Source organism: Pelophylax lessonae (genome assembly GCF_965119305.1).
Source record: "Pelophylax lessonae genome assembly, chromosome: 3".
Lineage (NCBI taxonomy): Eukaryota > Metazoa > Chordata > Amphibia > Anura > Ranidae > Pelophylax > Pelophylax lessonae.
Window position 1 is genome coordinate 9,800,015 of NC_138770.1, and position 23,990 is coordinate 9,824,004.

Consider the following 23,990-nt stretch of genomic DNA (forward strand, 5'->3'; position numbering starts at 1 on the left):
GGATTCCTCAGGATCTCAAACAAATAAATGAATAAATAAGTAATGTTTTCAACATTTTTTAACTCTGCCGTGGCTGGTCCCAAGCCCGTGCTGTGAAAAGAGGAGGGTCAGATGTTGGGACAAGCAAACCAGCTCTGTAAAAACTATTTGCTACTGCGGTCAGGGAGGGCCTTGGAAAAGCTCATTGGGATTCCTCAGGATCTCAAACAAATAAATTAATAAATAAATAATGTTTTCAACATTTTTTTAACTCTGCCGTGGCCGGTCCCAAGCCCGTGCTGTGAAAAGAGGAGGGTCAGATGCTGGGATAAGCAAACCAGCTCTGTAAAAACTATTTTCTACTGAGGTCAGGAAGGGCCTTGGAAAAGCTCATTGGGATTCCTCAGGATCTCAAACAAATAAATGAATAAATAAATAAATAATGTTTTCAACATTTTTTAACTCTGCCGTCGCCGGTCCCAAGCCCGTGCTGTGAAAAGAGGAGGGTCAGATGCTGGGACAAGCAAACCAGCTCTGTAAAAACTATTTGCTACTGCGGTCAGGGAGGGCCTTGGAAAAGCTCATTGGGATTCCTCAGGATCTCAAACAAATAAATGAATAAATAAATAATGTTTTAAACATTTGTTTAACTCCGCCGTGGCCGGTCCCAAGCCCGTGCTGTGAAAAGAGGAGGGTCAGATGCTGGGATAAGCAAACCAGCTCTGTAAAAACTATTTGATACTGCAGTCAGGGAGGGCCTTGAAAAAGCTCATTGGGATTCCTCAGGATCTCAAACAAATAAATGAATAAATAAATAAATAATGTTTTCAACATTTTTTTAACTCTGCCGTGGCCGGTCCCAAGCCCGTGCTGTGAAAAGAGGAGGGTCAGATGCTGGGACAAGCAAACCAGCTCTGTAAAAACTATTTGCTACTGCGGTCAGGGAGGGCCTTGGAAAAGCTCATTGGGATTCCTCAGGATCTCAAACAAATAAATGAATAAATAAATAATGTTTTCAACATTTTTTTAACTCTGCCGTGGCCGGTCCCAAGCCCGTGCTGTGAAAAGAAGAGGGTCAGATGCTGGGACAAGCAAACCAGCTCTTTAAAAAAAACTATTTGCTACTGCGGTCAGGGAGGGCCTTGGAAAAGCTCATTGGGATTCCTCAGAATCTCAAACAAATAGATGAATAAATAAATAAATAATGTTTTTAACATTTTTTAACTCTGCCCTTGCCGGTCCCAAGCCCGTGCTGTGAAAAGAGGAGGGTCAGATGTTGGGACAAGCAAACCAGCTCTGTAAAAACTATTTGCTACTGCGGTCAGGGAGGGCCTTGAAAAAGCTCATTGGGATTCCTCAGGATCTCAAACAAATAAATGAATAAATAAATAATGTTTTCAACATTTTTTTAACTCTGCCGTGGCCGGTCCCAAGCCCGTGCTGTGAAACGAGGAGGGTCAGATGCTGGGACAAGCAAACCAGCTCTGTAAAAACTATTTTCTACTGAGGTCAGGAAGGGCCTTGGAAAAGCTCATTGGGATTCCTCAGGATCTCAAACAAATAAATGAATAAATAAATAAATAATGTTTTCAACATTTTTTAACTCTGCCGTCGCCGGTCCCAAGCCCGTGCTGTGAAAAGAGGAGGGTCAGATGCTGGGACAAGCAAACCAGCTCTGTAAAAACTATTTGCTACTGCGGTCAGGGAGGGCCTTGGAAAAGCTCATTGGGATTCCTCAGGATCTCAAACAAATAAATTATTAAATAAATAAATAATGTTTTCAACATTTTTTAACTCTGCCGTGGCCGGTCCCAAGCCCGTGCTGTGAAAAGAGGAGGGTCAGATGCTGGGACAAGGAAACCAGCTCTGTAAAAACTATTTGCTACTGCGGTCAGGGAGGGCCTTGGAAAAGCTCATTGGGATTCCTCAGGATCTCAAACAAATAAATGAATAAATAAATAATGTTTTCAACATTTTTTAACTCTGCCATGGCCGGTCCCAAGCCCGTGCTGTGAATAGAGGAGGGTCAGATGCTGGGACAAGCAAACCAGCTCTGTAAAAACTATTTGCTACTGCGGTCAGGGAGGGCCTTGGAAAAGCTCATTGGGATTCCTCAGGATCTCAAACAAATAAATGAATAAATAAATAATGTTTTCAACATTTTTTTAACTCTGCCATGGCCGGTCCCAAGCCCGTGCTGTGAAAAGAGGAGGGTCAGATGCTGGGATAAGCAAACCAGCTCTGTAAAAACTATTTGATACTGCAGTCAGTGAGGGCCTTGGAAAAGCTCATTGGGATTCCTCAGGATCTCAAACAAATAAATGAATAAATAATGTTTTCAACATTTTTAACTCTGCCGTGGCCGGTCCCAAGCCCGTGCTGTGAAAAGAGGAGGGTCAGATGCTGGGACAAGCAAACCAGCTCTGTAAAAACTATTTGCTAGTGCAGTCAGGGAGGGCCTTGAAAAAGCTCATTGGGATTCCTCAGGATCTCAAACAAATAAATGAATAAATAAATAAATAATGTTTTCAACATTTTTTTAACTCTGCCGTGGCCGGTCCCAAGCCCGTGCTGTGAAAAGAGGAGGGTCAGATGCTGGGACAAGCAAACCAGCTCTGTAAAAACTATTTGCTACTGCGGTCAGGGAGGGCCTTGGAAAAGCTCATTGGGATTCCTCAGGATCTCAAACAAATAAATGAATAAATAAATAAATAAATAAATAATGTTTTCAACATTTTTTTAACTCTGCCGTGGCCGGTCCCAAGCCCATGCTGTGAAAAGAGGAGGGTCAGATGCTGGGACAAGCAAACCAGCTCTGTAAAAACTATTTGCTACTGCGGTCAGGGAGGGCCTTGGAAAAGCTCATTGGGATTCCTCAGGATCTCAAATAAATAAATCAATAAATAAATAATGTTTTCAACATTTTTTTAACTCTGCCATGGCCGGTCCCAAGCCCGTGCTGTGAAAAGAGGAGGGTCAGAGGCTGTGACAAGCACACCAGCTCTGTAAAAACTATTTTCTACTGCGGTCAGGGAGGGTTTTGGAAAAGCTCATTGGGATTCCTCAGGATCTCAAACAAATAAATGAATAAATAAGTAATGTTTTCAACATTTTTTAACTCTGCCGTGGCTGGTCCCAAGCCCGTGCTGTGAAAAGAGGAGGGTCAGATGTTGGGACAAGCAAACCAGCTCTGTAAAAACTATTTGCTACTGCGGTCAGGGAGGGCCTTGGAAAAGCTCATTGGGATTCCTCAGGATCTCAAACAAATAAATTAATAAATAAATAATGTTTTCAACATTTTTTTAACTCTGCCGTGGCCGGTCCCAAGCCCGTGCTGTGAAAAGAGGAGGGTCAGATGCTGGGACAAGCAAACCAGCTCTGTAAAAACTATTTTCTACTGAGGTCAGGAAGGGCCTTGGAAAAGCTCATTGGGATTCCTCAGGATCTCAAACAAATAAATGAATAAATAAATAAATAATGTTTTCAACATTTTTTAACTCTGCCGTCGCCGGTCCCAAGCCCGTGCTGTGAAAAGAGGAGGGTCAGATGCTGGGACAAGCAAACCAGCTCTGTAAAAACTATTTGCTACTGCGGTCAGGGAGGGCCTTGGAAAAGCTCATTGGGATTCCTCAGGATCTCAAACAAATAAATGAATAAATAAATAATGTTTTAAACATTTGTTTAACTCCGCCGTGGCCGGTCCCAAGCCCGTGCTGTGAAAAGAGGAGGGTCAGATGCTGGGATAAGCAAACCAGCTCTGTAAAAACTATTTGATACTGCAGTCAGGGAGGGCCTTGAAAAAGCTCATTGGGATTCCTCAGGATCTCAAACAAATAAATGAATAAATAAATAAATAATGTTTTCAACATTTTTTTAACTCTGCCGTGGCCGGTCCCAAGCCCGTGCTGTGAAAAGAGGAGGGTCAGATGCTGGGACAAGCAAACCAGCTCTGTAAAAACTATTTGCTACTGCGGTCAGGGAGGGCCTTGGAAAAGCTCATTGGGATTCCTCAGGATCTCAAACAAATAAATGAATAAATAAATAATGTTTTCAACATTTTTTTAACTCTGCCGTGGCCGGTCCCAAGCCCGTGCTGTGAAAAGAAGAGGGTCAGATGCTGGGACAAGCAAACCAGCTCTTTAAAAAAAACTATTTGCTACTGCGGTCAGGGAGGGCCTTGGAAAAGCTCATTGGGATTCCTCAGAATCTCAAACAAATAGATGAATAAATAAATAAATAATGTTTTTAACATTTTTTAACTCTGCCCTTGCCGGTCCCAAGCCCGTGCTGTGAAAAGAGGAGGGTCAGATGTTGGGACAAGCAAACCAGCTCTGTAAAAACTATTTGCTACTGCGGTCAGGGAGGGCCTTGAAAAAGCTCATTGGGATTCCTCAGGATCTCAAACAAATAAATGAATAAATAAATAATGTTTTCAACATTTTTTTAACTCTGCCGTGGCCGGTCCCAAGCCCGTGCTGTGAAACGAGGAGGGTCAGATGCTGGGACAAGCAAACCAGCTCTGTAAAAACTATTTTCTACTGAGGTCAGGAAGGGCCTTGGAAAAGCTCATTGGGATTCCTCAGGATCTCAAACAAATAAATGAATAAATAAATAAATAATGTTTTCAACATTTTTTAACTCTGCCGTCGCCGGTCCCAAGCCCGTGCTGTGAAAAGAGGAGGGTCAGATGCTGGGACAAGCAAACCAGCTCTGTAAAAACTATTTGCTACTGCGGTCAGGGAGGGCCTTGGAAAAGCTCATTGGGATTCCTCAGGATCTCAAACAAATAAATTATTAAATAAATAAATAATGTTTTCAACATTTTTTAACTCTGCCGTGGCCGGTCCCAAGCCCGTGCTGTGAAAAGAGGAGGGTCAGATGCTGGGACAAGGAAACCAGCTCTGTAAAAACTATTTGCTACTGCGGTCAGGGAGGGCCTTGGAAAAGCTCATTGGGATTCCTCAGGATCTCAAACAAATAAATGAATAAATAAATAATGTTTTCAACATTTTTTAACTCTGCCATGGCCGGTCCCAAGCCCGTGCTGTGAATAGAGGAGGGTCAGATGCTGGGACAAGCAAACCAGCTCTGTAAAAACTATTTGCTACTGCGGTCAGGGAGGGCCTTGGAAAAGCTCATTGGGATTCCTCAGGATCTCAAACAAATAAATGAATAAATAAATAATGTTTTCAACATTTTTTTAACTCTGCCATGGCCGGTCCCAAGCCCGTGCTGTGAAAAGAGGAGGGTCAGATGCTGGGATAAGCAAACCAGCTCTGTAAAAACTATTTGATACTGCAGTCAGTGAGGGCCTTGGAAAAGCTCATTGGGATTCCTCAGGATCTCAAACAAATAAATGAATAAATAATGTTTTCAACATTTTTAACTCTGCCGTGGCCGGTCCCAAGCCCGTGCTGTGAAAAGAGGAGGGTCAGATGCTGGGACAAGCAAACCAGCTCTGTAAAAACTATTTGCTAGTGCAGTCAGGGAGGGCCTTGAAAAAGCTCATTGGGATTCCTCAGGATCTCAAACAAATAAATGAATAAATAAATAAATAATGTTTTCAACATTTTTTTAACTCTGCCGTGGCCGGTCCCAAGCCCGTGCTGTGAAAAGAGGAGGGTCAGATGCTGGGACAAGCAAACCAGCTCTGTAAAAACTATTTGCTACTGCGGTCAGGGAGGGCCTTGGAAAAGCTCATTGGGATTCCTCAGGATCTCAAACAAATAAATGAATAAATAAATAATGTTTTCAACATTTTTTTAACTCTGCCGTGGCCGGTCCCAAGCCCGTGCTGTGAAAAGAAGAGGGTCAGATGCTGGGACAAGCAAACCAGCTCTTTAAAAAAAACTATTTGCTACTGCGGTCAGGGAGGGCCTTGGAAAAGCTCATTGGGATTCCTCAGAATCTCAAACAAATAAATGAATAAATAAATAAATAATGTTTTTAACATTTTTTAACTCTGCCCTTGCCGGTCCCAAGCCCGTGCTGTGAAAAGAGGAGGGTCAGATGTTGGGACAAGCAAACCAGCTCTGTAAAAACTATTTGCTACTGCGGTCAGGGAGGGCCTTGAAAAAGCTCATTGGGATTCCTCAGGATCTCAAACAAATAAATGAATAAATAAATAATGTTTTCAACATTTTTTTAACTCTGCCGTGGCCGGTCCCAAGCCCGTGCTGTGAAAAGAGGAGGGTCAGATGCTGGGACAAGCAAACCAGCTCTGTAAAAACTATTTTCTACTGAGGTCAGGAAGGGCCTTGGAAAAGCTCATTGGGATTCCTCAGGATCTCAAACAAATAAATGAATAAATAAATAAATAATGTTTTCAACATTTTTTAACTCTGCCGTCGCCGGTCCCAAGCCCGTGCTGTGAAAAGAGGAGGGTCAGATGCTGGGACAAGCAAACCAGCTCTGTAAAAACTATTTGCTACTGCGGTCAGGGAGGGCCTTGGAAAAGCTCATTGGGATTCCTCAGGATCTCAAACAAATAAATTATTAAATAAATAAATAATGTTTTCAACATTTTTTAACTCTGCCGTGGCCGGTCCCAAGCCCGTGCTGTGAAAAGAGGAGGGTCAGATGCTGGGACAAGGAAACCAGCTCTGTAAAAACTATTTGCTACTGCGGTCAGGGAGGGCCTTGGAAAAGCTCATTGGGATTCCTCAGGATCTCAAACAAATAAATGAATAAATAAATAATGTTTTCAACATTTTTTAACTCTGCCATGGCCGGTCCCAAGCCCGTGCTGTGAATAGAGGAGGGTCAGATGCTGGGACAAGCAAACCAGCTCTGTAAAAACTATTTGCTACTGCGGTCAGGGAGGGCCTTGGAAAAGCTCATTGGGATTCCTCAGGATCTCAAACAAATAAATGAATAAATAAATAATGTTTTCAACATTTTTTTAACTCTGCCATGGCCGGTCCCAAGCCCGTGCTGTGAAAAGAGGAGGGTCAGATGCTGGGATAAGCAAACCAGCTCTGTAAAAACTATTTGATACTGCAGTCAGTGAGGGCCTTGGAAAAGCTCATTGGGATTCCTCAGGATCTCAAACAAATAAATGAATAAATAATGTTTTCAACATTTTTAACTCTGCCGTGGCCGGTCCCAAGCCCGTGCTGTGAAAAGAGGAGGGTCAGATGCTGGGACAAGCAAACCAGCTCTGTAAAAACTATTTGCTAGTGCAGTCAGGGAGGGCCTTGGAAAAGCTCATTGGGATTCCTCATGATCTCAAACAAATAAATGAATAAATAAATAATGTTTTCAACATTTTTTTTAACTCTGCCGTGGTCTGTCCCAAGCCCGTGCTGTGAAAAGAGGAGGGTCAGATTCTGGGACAAGCAAACCAGCTCTGTAAAAACTATTTGCTACTGCGGTCAGGGAGGGCCTTGGAAAAGCTCATTGGGATTCCTCAGGATCTCAAACAAATAAATGAATAAATAAATAAATAAATAAATAATGTTTTCAACATTTTTTTAACTCTGCCGTGGCCGGTCCCAAGCCCATGCTGTGAAAAGAGGAGGGTCAGATGCTGGGACAAGCAAACCAGCTCTGTAAAAACTATTTGCTACTGCGGTCAGGGAGGGCCTTGGAAAAGCTCATTGGGATTCCTCAGGATCTCAAATAAATAAATCAATAAATAAATAATGTTTTCAACATTTTTTTAACTCTGCCATGGCCGGTCCCAAGCCCGTGCTGTGAAAAGAGGAGGGTCAGAGGCTGTGACAAGCACACCAGCTCTGTAAAAACTATTTTCTACTGCGGTCAGGGAGGGTTTTGGAAAAGCTCATTGGGATTCCTCAGGATCTCAAACAAATAAATGAATAAATAAGTAATGTTTTCAACATTTTTTAACTCTGCCGTGGCTGGTCCCAAGCCCGTGCTGTGAAAAGAGGAGGGTCAGATGTTGGGACAAGCAAACCAGCTCTGTAAAAACTATTTGCTACTGCGGTCAGGGAGGGCCTTGGAAAAGCTCATTGGGATTCCTCAGGATCTCAAACAAATAAATTAATAAATAAATAATGTTTTCAACATTTTTTTAACTCTGCCGTGGCCGGTCCCAAGCCCGTGCTGTGAAAAGAGGAGGGTCAGATGCTGGGACAAGCAAACCAGCTCTGTAAAAACTATTTTCTACTGAGGTCAGGAAGGGCCTTGGAAAAGCTCATTGGGATTCCTCAGGATCTCAAACAAATAAATGAATAAATAAATAAATAATGTTTTCAACATTTTTTAACTCTGCCGTCGCCGGTCCCAAGCCCGTGCTGTGAAAAGAGGAGGGTCAGATGCTGGGACAAGCAAACCAGCTCTGTAAAAACTATTTGCTACTGCGGTCAGGGAGGGCCTTGGAAAAGCTCATTGGGATTCCTCAGGATCTCAAACAAATAAATGAATAAATAAATAATGTTTTAAACATTTGTTTAACTCCGCCGTGGCCGGTCCCAAGCCCGTGCTGTGAAAAGAGGAGGGTCAGATGCTGGGATAAGCAAACCAGCTCTGTAAAAACTATTTGATACTGCAGTCAGGGAGGGCCTTGAAAAAGCTCATTGGGATTCCTCAGGATCTCAAACAAATAAATGAATAAATAAATAAATAATGTTTTCAACATTTTTTTAACTCTGCCGTGGCCGGTCCCAAGCCCGTGCTGTGAAAAGAGGAGGGTCAGATGCTGGGACAAGCAAACCAGCTCTGTAAAAACTATTTGCTACTGCGGTCAGGGAGGGCCTTGGAAAAGCTCATTGGGATTCCTCAGGATCTCAAACAAATAAATGAATAAATAAATAATGTTTTCAACATTTTTTTAACTCTGCCGTGGCCGGTCCCAAGCCCGTGCTGTGAAAAGAAGAGGGTCAGATGCTGGGACAAGCAAACCAGCTCTTTAAAAAAAACTATTTGCTACTGCGGTCAGGGAGGGCCTTGGAAAAGCTCATTGGGATTCCTCAGAATCTCAAACAAATAGATGAATAAATAAATAAATAATGTTTTTAACATTTTTTAACTCTGCCCTTGCCGGTCCCAAGCCCGTGCTGTGAAAAGAGGAGGGTCAGATGTTGGGACAAGCAAACCAGCTCTGTAAAAACTATTTGCTACTGCGGTCAGGGAGGGCCTTGAAAAAGCTCATTGGGATTCCTCAGGATCTCAAACAAATAAATGAATAAATAAATAATGTTTTCAACATTTTTTTAACTCTGCCGTGGCCGGTCCCAAGCCCGTGCTGTGAAACGAGGAGGGTCAGATGCTGGGACAAGCAAACCAGCTCTGTAAAAACTATTTTCTACTGAGGTCAGGAAGGGCCTTGGAAAAGCTCATTGGGATTCCTCAGGATCTCAAACAAATAAATGAATAAATAAATAAATAATGTTTTCAACATTTTTTAACTCTGCCGTCGCCGGTCCCAAGCCCGTGCTGTGAAAAGAGGAGGGTCAGATGCTGGGACAAGCAAACCAGCTCTGTAAAAACTATTTGCTACTGCGGTCAGGGAGGGCCTTGGAAAAGCTCATTGGGATTCCTCAGGATCTCAAACAAATAAATTATTAAATAAATAAATAATGTTTTCAACATTTTTTAACTCTGCCGTGGCCGGTCCCAAGCCCGTGCTGTGAAAAGAGGAGGGTCAGATGCTGGGACAAGGAAACCAGCTCTGTAAAAACTATTTGCTACTGCGGTCAGGGAGGGCCTTGGAAAAGCTCATTGGGATTCCTCAGGATCTCAAACAAATAAATGAATAAATAAATAATGTTTTCAACATTTTTTAACTCTGCCATGGCCGGTCCCAAGCCCGTGCTGTGAATAGAGGAGGGTCAGATGCTGGGACAAGCAAACCAGCTCTGTAAAAACTATTTGCTACTGCGGTCAGGGAGGGCCTTGGAAAAGCTCATTGGGATTCCTCAGGATCTCAAACAAATAAATGAATAAATAAATAATGTTTTCAACATTTTTTTAACTCTGCCATGGCCGGTCCCAAGCCCGTGCTGTGAAAAGAGGAGGGTCAGATGCTGGGATAAGCAAACCAGCTCTGTAAAAACTATTTGATACTGCAGTCAGTGAGGGCCTTGGAAAAGCTCATTGGGATTCCTCAGGATCTCAAACAAATAAATGAATAAATAATGTTTTCAACATTTTTAACTCTGCCGTGGCCGGTCCCAAGCCCGTGCTGTGAAAAGAGGAGGGTCAGATGCTGGGACAAGCAAACCAGCTCTGTAAAAACTATTTGCTAGTGCAGTCAGGGAGGGCCTTGAAAAAGCTCATTGGGATTCCTCAGGATCTCAAACAAATAAATGAATAAATAAATAAATAATGTTTTCAACATTTTTTTAACTCTGCCGTGGCCGGTCCCAAGCCCGTGCTGTGAAAAGAGGAGGGTCAGATGCTGGGACAAGCAAACCAGCTCTGTAAAAACTATTTGCTACTGCGGTCAGGGAGGGCCTTGGAAAAGCTCATTGGGATTCCTCAGGATCTCAAACAAATAAATGAATAAATAAATAATGTTTTCAACATTTTTTTAACTCTGCCGTGGCCGGTCCCAAGCCCGTGCTGTGAAAAGAAGAGGGTCAGATGCTGGGACAAGCAAACCAGCTCTTTAAAAAAAACTATTTGCTACTGCGGTCAGGGAGGGCCTTGGAAAAGCTCATTGGGATTCCTCAGAATCTCAAACAAATAAATGAATAAATAAATAAATAATGTTTTTAACATTTTTTAACTCTGCCCTTGCCGGTCCCAAGCCCGTGCTGTGAAAAGAGGAGGGTCAGATGTTGGGACAAGCAAACCAGCTCTGTAAAAACTATTTGCTACTGCGGTCAGGGAGGGCCTTGAAAAAGCTCATTGGGATTCCTCAGGATCTCAAACAAATAAATGAATAAATAAATAATGTTTTCAACATTTTTTTAACTCTGCCGTGGCCGGTCCCAAGCCCGTGCTGTGAAAAGAGGAGGGTCAGATGCTGGGACAAGCAAACCAGCTCTGTAAAAACTATTTTCTACTGAGGTCAGGAAGGGCCTTGGAAAAGCTCATTGGGATTCCTCAGGATCTCAAACAAATAAATGAATAAATAAATAAATAATGTTTTCAACATTTTTTAACTCTGCCGTCGCCGGTCCCAAGCCCGTGCTGTGAAAAGAGGAGGGTCAGATGCTGGGACAAGCAAACCAGCTCTGTAAAAACTATTTGCTACTGCGGTCAGGGAGGGCCTTGGAAAAGCTCATTGGGATTCCTCAGGATCTCAAACAAATAAATTATTAAATAAATAAATAATGTTTTCAACATTTTTTAACTCTGCCGTGGCCGGTCCCAAGCCCGTGCTGTGAAAAGAGGAGGGTCAGATGCTGGGACAAGGAAACCAGCTCTGTAAAAACTATTTGCTACTGCGGTCAGGGAGGGCCTTGGAAAAGCTCATTGGGATTCCTCAGGATCTCAAACAAATAAATGAATAAATAAATAATGTTTTCAACATTTTTTAACTCTGCCATGGCCGGTCCCAAGCCCGTGCTGTGAATAGAGGAGGGTCAGATGCTGGGACAAGCAAACCAGCTCTGTAAAAACTATTTGCTACTGCGGTCAGGGAGGGCCTTGGAAAAGCTCATTGGGATTCCTCAGGATCTCAAACAAATAAATGAATAAATAAATAATGTTTTCAACATTTTTTTAACTCTGCCATGGCCGGTCCCAAGCCCGTGCTGTGAAAAGAGGAGGGTCAGATGCTGGGATAAGCAAACCAGCTCTGTAAAAACTATTTGATACTGCAGTCAGTGAGGGCCTTGGAAAAGCTCATTGGGATTCCTCAGGATCTCAAACAAATAAATGAATAAATAATGTTTTCAACATTTTTAACTCTGCCGTGGCCGGTCCCAAGCCCGTGCTGTGAAAAGAGGAGGGTCAGATGCTGGGACAAGCAAACCAGCTCTGTAAAAACTATTTGCTAGTGCAGTCAGGGAGGGCCTTGGAAAAGCTCATTGGGATTCCTCATGATCTCAAACAAATAAATGAATAAATAAATAATGTTTTCAACATTTTTTTTAACTCTGCCGTGGTCTGTCCCAAGCCCGTGCTGTGAAAAGAGGAGGGTCAGATTCTGGGACAAGCAAACCAGCTCTGTAAAAACTATTTGCTACTGCGGTCAGGGAGGGCCTTGGAAAAGCTCATTGGGATTCCTCAGGATCTCAAACAAATAAATGAATAAATAAATCAATAAATAAATAATGTTTTCAACATTTTTTTAACTCTGCCGTGGCCGGTCCCAAGCCCGTGCTGTGAAAAGAGGAGGGTCAGAGGCTGTGACAAGCACACAAGCTCTGTAAAAACTATTTTCTACTGCGGTCAGGGAGGGTTTTGGAAAAGCTCATTGGGATTCCTCAGGATCTCAAACAAATAAATGAATAAATAAATAAATAATGTTTTCAACATTTTTTAACTCTGCCGTGGCCGGTCCCAAGCCCGTGCTGTGAAAAGAGGAGGGTCAGATGTTGGGACAAGCAAACCAGCTCTGTAAAAACTATTTGCTACTGCGGTCAGGGAGGGCCTTGGAAAAGCTCATTGGGATTCCTCAGGATCTCAAACAAATAAATTAATAAATAAATAATGTTTTCAACATTTTTTTAACTCTGCCGTGGCCGGTCCCAAGCCCGTGCTATGAAAAGAGGAGGGTCAGATGCTGGGACAAGCAAACCAGCTCTGTAAAAACTATTTTCTACTGAGGTCAGGAAGGGCCTTGGAAAAGCTCATTGGGATTCCTCAGGATCTCAAACAAATAAATGAATAAATAAATAAATAATGTTTTCAACATTTTTTAACTCTGCCGTCGCCGGTCCCAAGCCCGTGCTGTGAAAAGAGGAGGGTCAGATGCTGGGACAAGCAAACCAGCTCTGTAAAAACTATTTGCTACTGCGGTCAGGGAGGGCCTTGGAAAAGCTCATTGGGATTCCTCAGGATCTCAAACAAATAAATGAATAAATAAATAATGTTTTCAACATTTGTTTAACTCCGCCGTGGCCGGTCCCAAGCCCGTGCTGTGAAAAGAGGAGGGTCAGATGCTGGGATAAGCAAACCAGCTCTGTAAAAACTATTTGATACTGCAGTCAGGGAGGGCCTTGAAAAAGCTCATTGGGATTCCTCAGGATCTCAAACAAATAAATGAATAAATAAATAAATAATGTTTTCAACATTTTTTTAACTCTGCCGTGGCCGGTCCCAAGCCCGTGCTGTGAAAAGAGGAGGGTCAGATGCTGGGACAAGCAAACCAGCTCTGTAAAAACTATTTGCTACTGCGGTCAGGGAGGGCCTTGGAAAAGCTCATTGGGATTCCTCAGGATCTCAAACAAATAAATGAATAAATAAATAATGTTTTCAACATTTTTTTAACTCTGCCATGGCCGGTCCCAAGCCCGTGCTGTGAAAAGAAGAGGGTCAGATGCTGGGACAAGCAAACCAGCTCTTTAAAAAAAACTATTTGCTACTGCGGTCAGGGAGGGCCTTGGAAAAGCTCATTGGGATTCCTCAGAATCTCAAACAAATAAATGAATAAATAAATAAATAATGTTTTTAACATTTTTTAACTCTGCCCTTGCCGGTCCCAAGCCCGTGCTGTGAAAAGAGGAGGGTCAGATGTTGGGACAAGCAAACCAGCTCTGTAAAAACTATTTGCTACTGCGGTCAGGGAGGGCCTTGAAAAAGCTCATTGGGATTCCTCAGGATCTCAAACAAATAAATGAATAAATAAATAATGTTTTCAACATTTTTTTAACTCTGCCGTGGCCGGTCCCAAGCCCGTGCTGTGAAAAGAGGAGGGTCAGATGCTGGGACAAGCAAACCAGCTCTGTAAAAACTATTTTCTACTGAGGTCAGGAAGGGCCTTGGAAAAGCTCATTGGGATTCCTCAGGATCTCAAACAAATAAATGAATAAATAAATAAATAATGTTTTCAACATTTTTTAACTCTGCCGTCGCCGGTCCCAAGCCCGTGCTGTGAAAAGAGGAGGGTCAGATGCTGGGACAAGCAAACCAGCTCTGTAAAAACTATTTGCTACTGCGGTCAGGGAGGGCCTTGGAAAAGCTCATTGGGATTCCTCAGGATCTCAAACAAATAAATTATTAAATAAATAAATAATGTTTTCAACATTTTTTAACTCTGCCGCGGCCGGTCCCAAGCCCGTGCTGTGAAAAGAGGAGGGTCAGATGCTGGGACAAGGAAACCAGCTCTGTAAAAACTATTTGCTACTGCGGTCAGGGAGGGCCTTGGAAAAGCTCATTGGGATTCCTCGGGATCTCAAACAAATAAATGAATAAATAAATAATGTTTTCAACATTTTTTAACTCTGCCATGGCCGGTCCCAAGCCCGTGCTGTGAATAGAGGAGGGTCAGATGCTGGGACAAGCAAACCAGCTCTGTAAAAACTATTTGCTACTGCGGTCAGGGAGGGCCTTGGAAAAGCTCATTGGGATTCCTCAGGATCTCAAACAAATAAATGAATAAATAAATAATGTTTTCAACATTTTTTTAACTCTGCCATGGCCGGTCCCAAGCCCGTGCTGTGAAAAGAGGAGGGTCAGATGCTGGGATAAGCAAACCAGCTCTGTAAAAACTATTTGATACTGCAGTCAGGGAGGGCCTTGGAAAAGCTCATTGGGATTCCTCAGGATCTCAAACAAATAAATGAATAAATAAATAATGTTTTCAACATTTTTTAACTCTGCCGTGGCCGGTCCCAAGCCCGTGCTGTGAAAAGAGGAGGGTCAGATGCTGGGACAAGCAAACCAGCTCTGTAAAAACTATTTTCTACTGAGGTCAGGAAGGGCCTTGGAAAAGCTCATTGGGATTCCTCAGGATCTCAAACAAATAAATGAATAAATAAATAAATAATGTTTTCAACATTTTTTAACTCTGCCGTCGCCGGTCCCAAGCCCGTGCTGTGAAAAGAGGAGGGTCAGATGCTGGGACAAGCAAACCAGCTCTGTAAAAACTATTTGCTACTGCGGTCAGGGAGGGCCTTGGAAAAGCTCATTGGGATTCCTCAGGATCTCAAACAAATAAATTATTAAATAAATAAATAATGTTTTCAACATTTTTTTAACTCTGCCGCGGCCGGTCCCAAGCCCGTGCTGTGAAAAGAGGAGGGTCAGATGCTGGGACAAGGAAACCAGCTCTGTAAAAACTATTTGCTACTGCGGTCAGGGAGGGCCTTGGAAAAGCTCATTGGGATTCCTCGGGATCTCAAACAAATAAATGAATAAATAAATAATGTTTTCAACATTTTTTAACTCTGCCATGGCCGGTCCCAAGCCCGTGCTGTGAATAGAGGAGGGTCAGATGCTGGGACAAGCAAACCAGCTCTGTAAAAACTATTTGCTACTGCGGTCAGGGAGGGCCTTGGAAAAGCTCATTGGGATTCCTCAGGATCTCAAACAAATAAATGAATAAATAAATAATGTTTTCAACATTTTTTTAACTCTGCCATGGCCGGTCCCAAGCCCGTGCTGTGAAAAGAGGAGGGTCAGATGCTGGGATAAGCAAACCAGCTCTGTAAAAACTATTTGATACTGCAGTCAGGGAGGGCCTTGGAAAAGCTCATTGGGATTCCTCAGGATCTCAAACAAATAAATGAATAAATAAATAATGTTTTCAACATTTTTTAACTCTGCCGTGGCCGGTCCCAAGCCCGTGCTGTGAAAAGAGGAGGGTCAGATGCTGGGACAAGCAAACCAGCTCTGTAAAAACTATTTGCTAGTGCAGTCAGGGAGGGCCTTGGAAAAGCTCATTGGGATTCCTCATGATCTCAAACAAATAAATGAATAAATAAATAATGTTTTCAACATTTTTTTTAACTCTGCCGTGGTCTGTCCCAAGCCCGTGCTGTGAAAAGAGGAGGGTCAGATGCTGGGACAAGCAAACCAGCTCTGTAAAAACTATTTGCTACTGCGGTCAGGGAGGGCCTTGGAAAAGCTCATTGGGATTCCTCAGGATCTCAAACAAATAAATTAATAAATAAATAATGTTTTCAACATTTTTTTTAACTCTGCCGTGGTCTGTCCCAAGCCCGTGCTGTGAAAAGAGGAGGGTCAGATGCTGGGACAAGCAAACCAGTTCTGTAAAAACTATTTGCTACTGCGGTCAGGGAGGGCCTTGGAAAAGCTCATTGGGATTCCTCAGGATCTCAAACAAATAAATGAATAAATAAATAAATAATGTTTTCAACATTTTTTAACTCTGCCGTCGCCGGTCCCAAGCCCGTGCTGTGAAAAGAGGAGGGTCAGATGCTGGGACAAGCAAACCAGCTCTGTAAAAACTATTTGCTACTGCGGTCAGGGAGGGCCTTGGAAAAGCTCATTGGGATTCCTCAGGATCTCAAACAAATAAATTATTAAATAAATAAATAATGTTTTCAACATTTTTTAACTCTGCCGTGGCCGGTCCCAAGCCCGTGCTGTGAAAAGAGGAGGGTCAGATGCTGGGACAAGGAAACCAGCTCTGTAAAAACTATTTGCTACTGCGGTCAGGGAGGGCCTTGGAAAAGCTCATTGGGATTCCTCAGGATCTCAAACAAATAAATGAATAAATAAATAATGTTTTCAACATTTTTTTAACTCTGCCGTGGCCGGTCCCAAGCCCGTGCTGTGAAAAGAAGAGGGTCAGATGCTGGGACAAGCAAACCAGCTCTTTAAAAAAAACTATTTGCTACTGCGGTCAGGGAGGGCCTTGGAAAAGCTCATTGGGATTCCTCAGAATCTCAAACAAATAAATGAATAAATAAATAAATAATGTTTTTAACATTTTTTAACTCTGCCCTTGCCGGTCCCAAGCCCGTGCTGTGAAAAGAGGAGGATCAGATGTTGGGACAAGCAAACCAGCTCTGTAAAAACTATTTGCTACTGCGGTCAGGGAGGGCCTTGGAAAAGCTCATTGGGATTCCTCAGGATCTCAAACAAATAAATGAATAAATAAATAATGTTTTCAACATTTTTTTAACTCTGCCGTGGCCGGTCCCAAGCCCGTGCTGTGAAAAGAGGAGGGTCAGATGCTGGGACAAGCAAACCAGCTCTGTAAAAACTATTTTCTACTGAGGTCAGGAAGGGCCTTGGAAAAGCTCATTGGGATTCCTCAGGATCTCAAACAAATAAATGAATAAATAAATAATGTTTTCAACATTTTTTAACTCTGCCGTCGCCGGTCCCAAGCCCGTGCTGTGAAAAGAGGAGGGTCAGATGCTGGGACAAGCAAACCAGCTGTCAGGGATACCACATGCAGGCATCCAGCAAGGGTGATCAGATCAGTTGGCTGCACCAAGGAATCAGGACCAAGATGGATAAAGATGTAAATAAGTTTATTAAGCAAAATGACACACTCCAATACCAACACCAGTGACCATAAACAAGTAAACAAAATATAAATGATAACAGTACAAAACCCCAATAGAACCTAACAAACTATATACAAAAGGATGGAGCAAACAATAGCAGGACAGGACAGGGACAGGAGACAAGGAAAGCAGGGAGCCAGGTACAGGAAGCAGGGTACAGGGAACAGGATCAGAATACAGCATTCAGGATACAGGTTTCAGGATACAGGTTTCAGGATCAGACAGGGACACGGCTAGCAGAGAAAATACTGAAGCACTGAGCCTCAGTGAAGGGCGGGCTTATATTCCCTCAGCAGTCCTCAGGTGCAGCTTAATTAAAAGAACAGTCCAGCTGCTGAGAGACACCCGCTGGTGGGCCCTGGAACTGCGCCCCTCAGTTCCAGAAACAGTGCCACCAGCAGGTGACCCACGTAATGACACTGATCCTGACAGTTCCCCCCCCTTTAAGGAGCGGCCTCCGGACGCTCCATTGTGCTTCTACCCCGAAAATCCAAAAAGGTCTCCCCTCCATGTCTGTGGGTCTTCTAGCACTCTATAGGCCAAAGGCCTTTGAATTGCCGGAAGGCGTGCCACCAGAGTCCAGCAATTGATCATGCGCCCCACCACCAGGGTCTGGAAGCCGTCTAGGCAACCCACAGGTCAAGTTCCTGAAGAGGCGTAACATTAGGGATACACCTGCCCTCATTGCAACACATGTCCCAACACTGGGACTGAAGGCAAGCTGGACATAAAGCAGGGGAGCGCCAGCGGCATGCAGGATGTCCGGCAGTGGCACACCAGGCTGGGCAACAGACAGTGGCACATCAAACAGGGCGGCAGACCGTGGCTCAGCGGGCACTGGATCAGCAAGCACTGGGTCAGCGGGCACTGGAACAGCAAGCACTGGGTCAGCAGGCACGGTAGTGGTCACCGGAACAGCGGGCACGGGATCAGCTGGCACCGGATTAGTGGGCTGAGTAAGAGACACCGGATCAGCAGGCACCGGAACAGCAGGCACTGGGTCAGCGGGCACTGGAACAGCAAGCACTGGGTCAGCAGACTGGGTAGTGGTCACCAGAACAGCGGGCATGGGATCAGCTGGCACTGGATTAGCGGGCTGAGTAAGAGACACCGGATCTGCGGGCACCAGAACAGCGGGCACTGGACCAGCAGGCTCAGTAGGAGGCACCAGATCAGCGGGCACGGGAACAGCAGGCATCAGAACAGCAGGCACTGGATCAGCAGGCTCAGTAGGAGGCACCAGATCAGTGGGCACTGGATCAGCAGGCTTAGTAGGAGGCACCAGATCAGTGGGCACTGTAACAGCAGGCACTGGATCAGCAGGCTCAGTAGGAGGCACCCGATCAGTGGGCACTGGATCAGCGGGCACTGAAACAACAGGCATCAGAAGAGCGGGCACTGGATCAGCAGGCTCAGTAGAAGGCACCGGATCAGTGGGCACTGGATCAGCAGGCTCAGTAGGAGGCACTGGATCAGCGGGCACCGGAACAGCAGGCATCAGAACAGTGGGCACTGGATCAGCAGGCTCAGTAGGAGGCACCGGATCAGTGGGCACTGGATCAGTGGGCACTGGAACAACAGGCATCAGGACAACGGGCACTGGATCAGCAGGCTCAGTAGGAGGCACCGGATCAGTGGGCACTGGATCAAAAGGCTCAGTAGGAGGCACCAGATCAGCGGGCACTGGATCAGCAGGCATCAGAACAGCAGGCTCAGTAGGAGGCACTGGATCAGTGGGCACTGGATCAGCGGGCACTGGAACAACAGGCATCAGAACAACGGGCACTGGATCAGCAGGCTCAGTAGGAGGCACCGGATCAGTGGGCACTGGAACAACAGGCTCAGTAGGAGGCACCAGATCAGCGGGCACTGGATCAGCAGGCACTGGATCAGCAGGCTCAGTAGGAGGCACTGGATCAGTGGGCACTGGATCAGCGGGCATCAGAACAGTGGGCACTGGATCAGCAGGCTGAGAAACAGGCACCGGATCAGCAGGCTGGGTAACAGGTATAATTGTATGTGTTGGGAAAAATCTCCTTTTCTTTTTAGGTTTAGATACAGGAATCTTGCTAGTGGTTGCAGGGCTATGAATAGATTGTGAAGTAGATGGAAGTGAAATGGCAGTATTGGGAGATGGTGGAAAAGGAGAGACAGTTACAGAGGAGAATTTCTGAGAGGTTGCTATGGGCAACAGGGTAGTAGAGGAAGTTTTCACAGGGTTAAATGCAGGAAAAGTGCAACTCGTTAAGCCAGGATATGAACAAGCAGTGGAAAGCAAACCATACCTAACTGCAGCTGTGGTTGCTACGGGTAACGGAGAGGAGAAACTTTGAGAAAACTGGTGTCCAGAGGCAGAAGTGGATTGGTGTGAGTTAGCTGATGCTAAATTGGAAAGATCTGACCAGGTTTGCAGTAAGGCCTGAACAAAACTCAATTTACAACCCCCTTGTCTGATTAGAGAATATACAGCAGTCATGCAATCCAACAGGGCCTCTGGAGAATACACTGAATAATGTTCAATAAAATAGGGTTTATCATCTTCCAAGAGCCACACAAGAGATACCACCTGAGAGACACTAAAAGGAGGAGAATAATCATCACCACCCTTAGGGGTATTAGATAAAGCCAACTCTGCACAGAGCTGAATAAGTGGCTGAATCTCTTTGAACAAAACTCTGCCTTGGTCAACAAACGAGTGGGCCAGACGGATGCATTCCAACAACTGCTCGCTAGTGTAAGTTTTCAAAATTTGGCGACAATATTCCCTGTCTTCTGTTACAAGCAAAGACAAATAAAAGACCTCCTCTGACTGCATCTTGCAACAACCAGAAAATTCCTAATTCCCAGGTGCAACCGATCTGATCGTTAGTGGCTTCAGTATTCTGTCAGGGATACCACATGCAGGCATCCAGCAAGGGTGATCAGATCAGTTGGCTGCACCAAGGAATCAGGACCAAGATGGATAAAGATGTAAATAAGTTTATTAAGCAAAATGACACACTCCAATACCAACACCAGTGACCATAAACAAGTAAACAAAATATAAATGATAACAGTACAAAACCCCAATAGAACCTAACAAACTATATACAAAAGGATGGAGCAAACAATAGCAGGACAGGACAGGGACAGGAGACAAGGAAAGCAGGGAGCCAGGTACAGGAAGCAGGGTACAGGGAACAGGATCAGAATACAGCATTCAGGATACAGGTTTCAGGATACAGGTTTCAGGATCAGACAGGGACACGGCTAGCAGAGAAAATACTGAAGCACTGAGCCTCAGTGAAGGGCGGGCTTATATTCCCTCAGCAGTCCTCAGGTGCAGCTTAATTAAAAGAACAGTCCAGCTGCTGGGAGACACCCGCTGGTGGGCCCTGGAACTGCGCCCCTCAGTTCCAGAAACAGTGCCACCAGCAGGTGACCCAAGTAATGACACTGATCCTGACACCAGCTCTGTAAAAACTATTTGCTACTGCGGTCAGGGAGGGCCTTGGAAAAGCTCATTGGGATTCCTCAGGATCTCAAACAAATAAATGAATAAATAAATAATGTTTTCAACATTTTTTTAACTCCGCCGTGGCCGGTCCCAAGCCCGTGCTGTGAAAAGAGGAGGGTCAGATGCTGGGTTAAGCAAACCAGCTCTGTAAAAACTATTTGATACTGCAGTCAGGGAGGGCCTTGGAAAAGCTCATTGGGATTCCTCAGGATCTCAAACAAATAAATGAATAAATAAATAAATAATGTTTTCAACATTTTTTTAACTCTGCCGTGGCCGGTCCCAAGCCCGTGCTGTGAAAAGAGGAGGGTCAGATGCTGGGACAAGCAAACCAGCTCTGTAAAAACTATTTTCTACTGAGGTCAGGAAGGGCCTTGGAAAAGCTCATTGGGATTCCTCAGGATCTCAAACAAATAAATGAATAAATAAATAAATAATGTTTTCAACATTTTTTAACTCTGCCGTCGCCGGTCCCAAGCCCGTGCTGTGAAAAGAGGAGGGTCAGATGCTGGGACAAGCAAACCAGCTCTGTAAAAACTATTTGCTACTGCGGTCAGGGAGGGCCTTGGAAAAGCTCATTGGGATTCCTCAGGATCTCAAACAAATAAATTATTAAATAAATAAATAATGTTTTCAACATTTTTTAACTCTGCCGTGGCCGGTCCCAAGCCCGTGCTGTGAAAAGAGGAGGGTCAGATGCTGGGACAAGGAAACCAGCTCTGTAAAAACTATTTGCTACTGCGGTCAGGGAGGGCCTTGGAAAAGCTCATTGGGATTCCTCAGGATCTCAAACAAATAAATGAATAAACAAATAATGTTTTCAACATTTTTTAACTCTGCCATGGCCGGTCCCAAGCCCGTGCTGTGAATAGAGGAGGGTCAGATGCTGGGACAAGCAAACCAGCTCTGTAAAAACTATTTGCTACTGCGGTCAGGGAGGGCCTTGGAAAAGCTCATTGGGATTCCTCAGGATCTCAAACAAATAAATGAATAAATAAATAATGTTTTCAACATTTTTTTAACTCTGCCATGGCCGGTCCCAAGCCCGTGCTGTGAAAAGAGGAGGGTCAGATGCTGGGATAAGCAAACCAGCTCTGTAAAAACTATTTGATACTGCAGTCAGGGAGGGCCTTGGAAAAGCTCATTGGGATTCCTCAGGATCTCAAACAAATAAATGAATAAATAAATAAATAATGTTTTCAACATTTTTAACTCTGCCGTGGCCGGTCCCAAGCCCGTGCTGTGAAAAGAGGAGGGTCAGATGCTGGGACAAGCAAACCAGCTCTGTAAAAACTATTTGCTAGGGCAGTCAGGGAGGGCCTTGGAAAAGCTCATTGGGATTCCTCATGATCTCAAACAAATAAATGAATAAATAAATAATGTTTTCAACATTTTTTTTAACTCTGCCGTGGTCTGTCCCAAGCCCGTGCTGTGAAAAGAGGAGGGTCAGATGCTGGGACAAGCAAACCAGCTCTGTAAAAACTATTTGCTACTGCGGTCAGGGAGGGCCTTGGAAAAGCTCATTGGGATTCCTCAGGATCTCAAACAAATAAATGAATAAATAAATAAATAAATAATGTTTTCAACATTTTTTTAACTCTGCCGTGGCCGGTCCCAAGCCCATGCTGTGAAAAGAGGAGGGTCAGATGCTGGGACAAGCAAACCAGCTCTGTAAAAACTATTTGCTACTGCGGTCAGGGAGGGCCTTGGAAAATCTCATTGGGATTCCTCAGGATCTCAAATAAATAAATCAATAAATAAATAATGTTTTCAACATTTTTTTAACTCTGCCGTGGCCGGTCCCAAGCCCGTGCTGTGAAAAGAGGAGGGTCAGAGGCTGTGACAAGCACACCAGCTCTGTAAAAACTATTTTCTACTGCGGTCAGGGAGGGCCTTGGAAAAGCTCATTGGGATTCCTCAGGATCTCAAACAAATAAATGAATAAATAAATAAGTAATGTTTTCAACATTTTTTAACTCTGCCGTCGCCGGTCCCAAGCCCGTGCTGTGAAAAGAGGAGGGTCAGATGCTGGGACAAGCAAACCAGCTCTGTAAAAACTATTTGCTACTGCGGTCAGGGAGGGCCTTGGAAAAGCTCATTGGGATTCCTCAGGATCTCAAACAAATAAATGAATAAATAAATAATGTTTTCAACATTTTTTTAACTCCGCCGTGGCCGGTCCCAAGCCCGTGCTGTGAAAAGAGGAGGGTCAGATGCTGGGATAAGCAAACCAGCTCTGTAAAAACTATTTGATACTGCAGTCAGGGAGGGCCTTGGAAAAGCTCATTGGGATTCCTCAGGATCTCAAACAAATAAATGAATAAATAAATAAATAATGTTTTCAACATTTTTTTAACTCTGCCGTGGCCGGTCCCAAGCCCGTGCTGTGAAAAGAGGAGGGTCAGATGCTGGGACAAGCAAACCAGCTCTGTAAAAACTATTTTCTACTGAGGTCAGGAAGGGCCTTGGAAAAGCTCATTGGGATTCCTCAGGATCTCAAACAAATAAATGAATAAATAAATAAATAATGTTTTCAACATTTTTTAACTCTGCCGTCGCCGGTCCCAAGCCCGTGCTGTGAAAAGAGGAGGGTCAGATGCTGGGACAAGCAAACCAGCTCTGTAAAAACTATTTGCTACTGCGGTCAGGGAGGGCCTTGGAAAAGCTCATTGGGATTCCTCAGGATCTCAAACAAATAAATTATTAAATAAATAAATAAATAATGTTTTCAACATTTTTTTAACTCTGCCGTGGCCGGTCCCAAGCCCATGCTGTGAAAAGAGGAGGGTCAGATGCTGGGACAAGCAAACCAGCTCTGTAAAAACTATTTGCTACTGCGGTCAGGGAGGGCCTTGGAAAATCTCATTGGGATTCCTCAGGATCTCAAATAAATAAATCAATAAATAAATAATGTTTTCAACATTTTTTTAACTCTGCCGTGGCAGGTCCCAAGCCCGTGCTGTGAAAAGAGGAGGGTCAGAGGCTGTGACAAGCACACCAGCTCTGTAAAAACTATTTTCTACTGCGGTCAGGGAGGGCCTTGGAAAAGCTCATTGGGATTCCTCAGGATCTCAAACAAATAAATGAATAAATAAATAAGTAATGTTTTCAACATTTTTTAACTCTGCCGTCGCCGGTCCCAAGCCCGTGCTGTGAAAAGAGGAGGGTCAGATGCT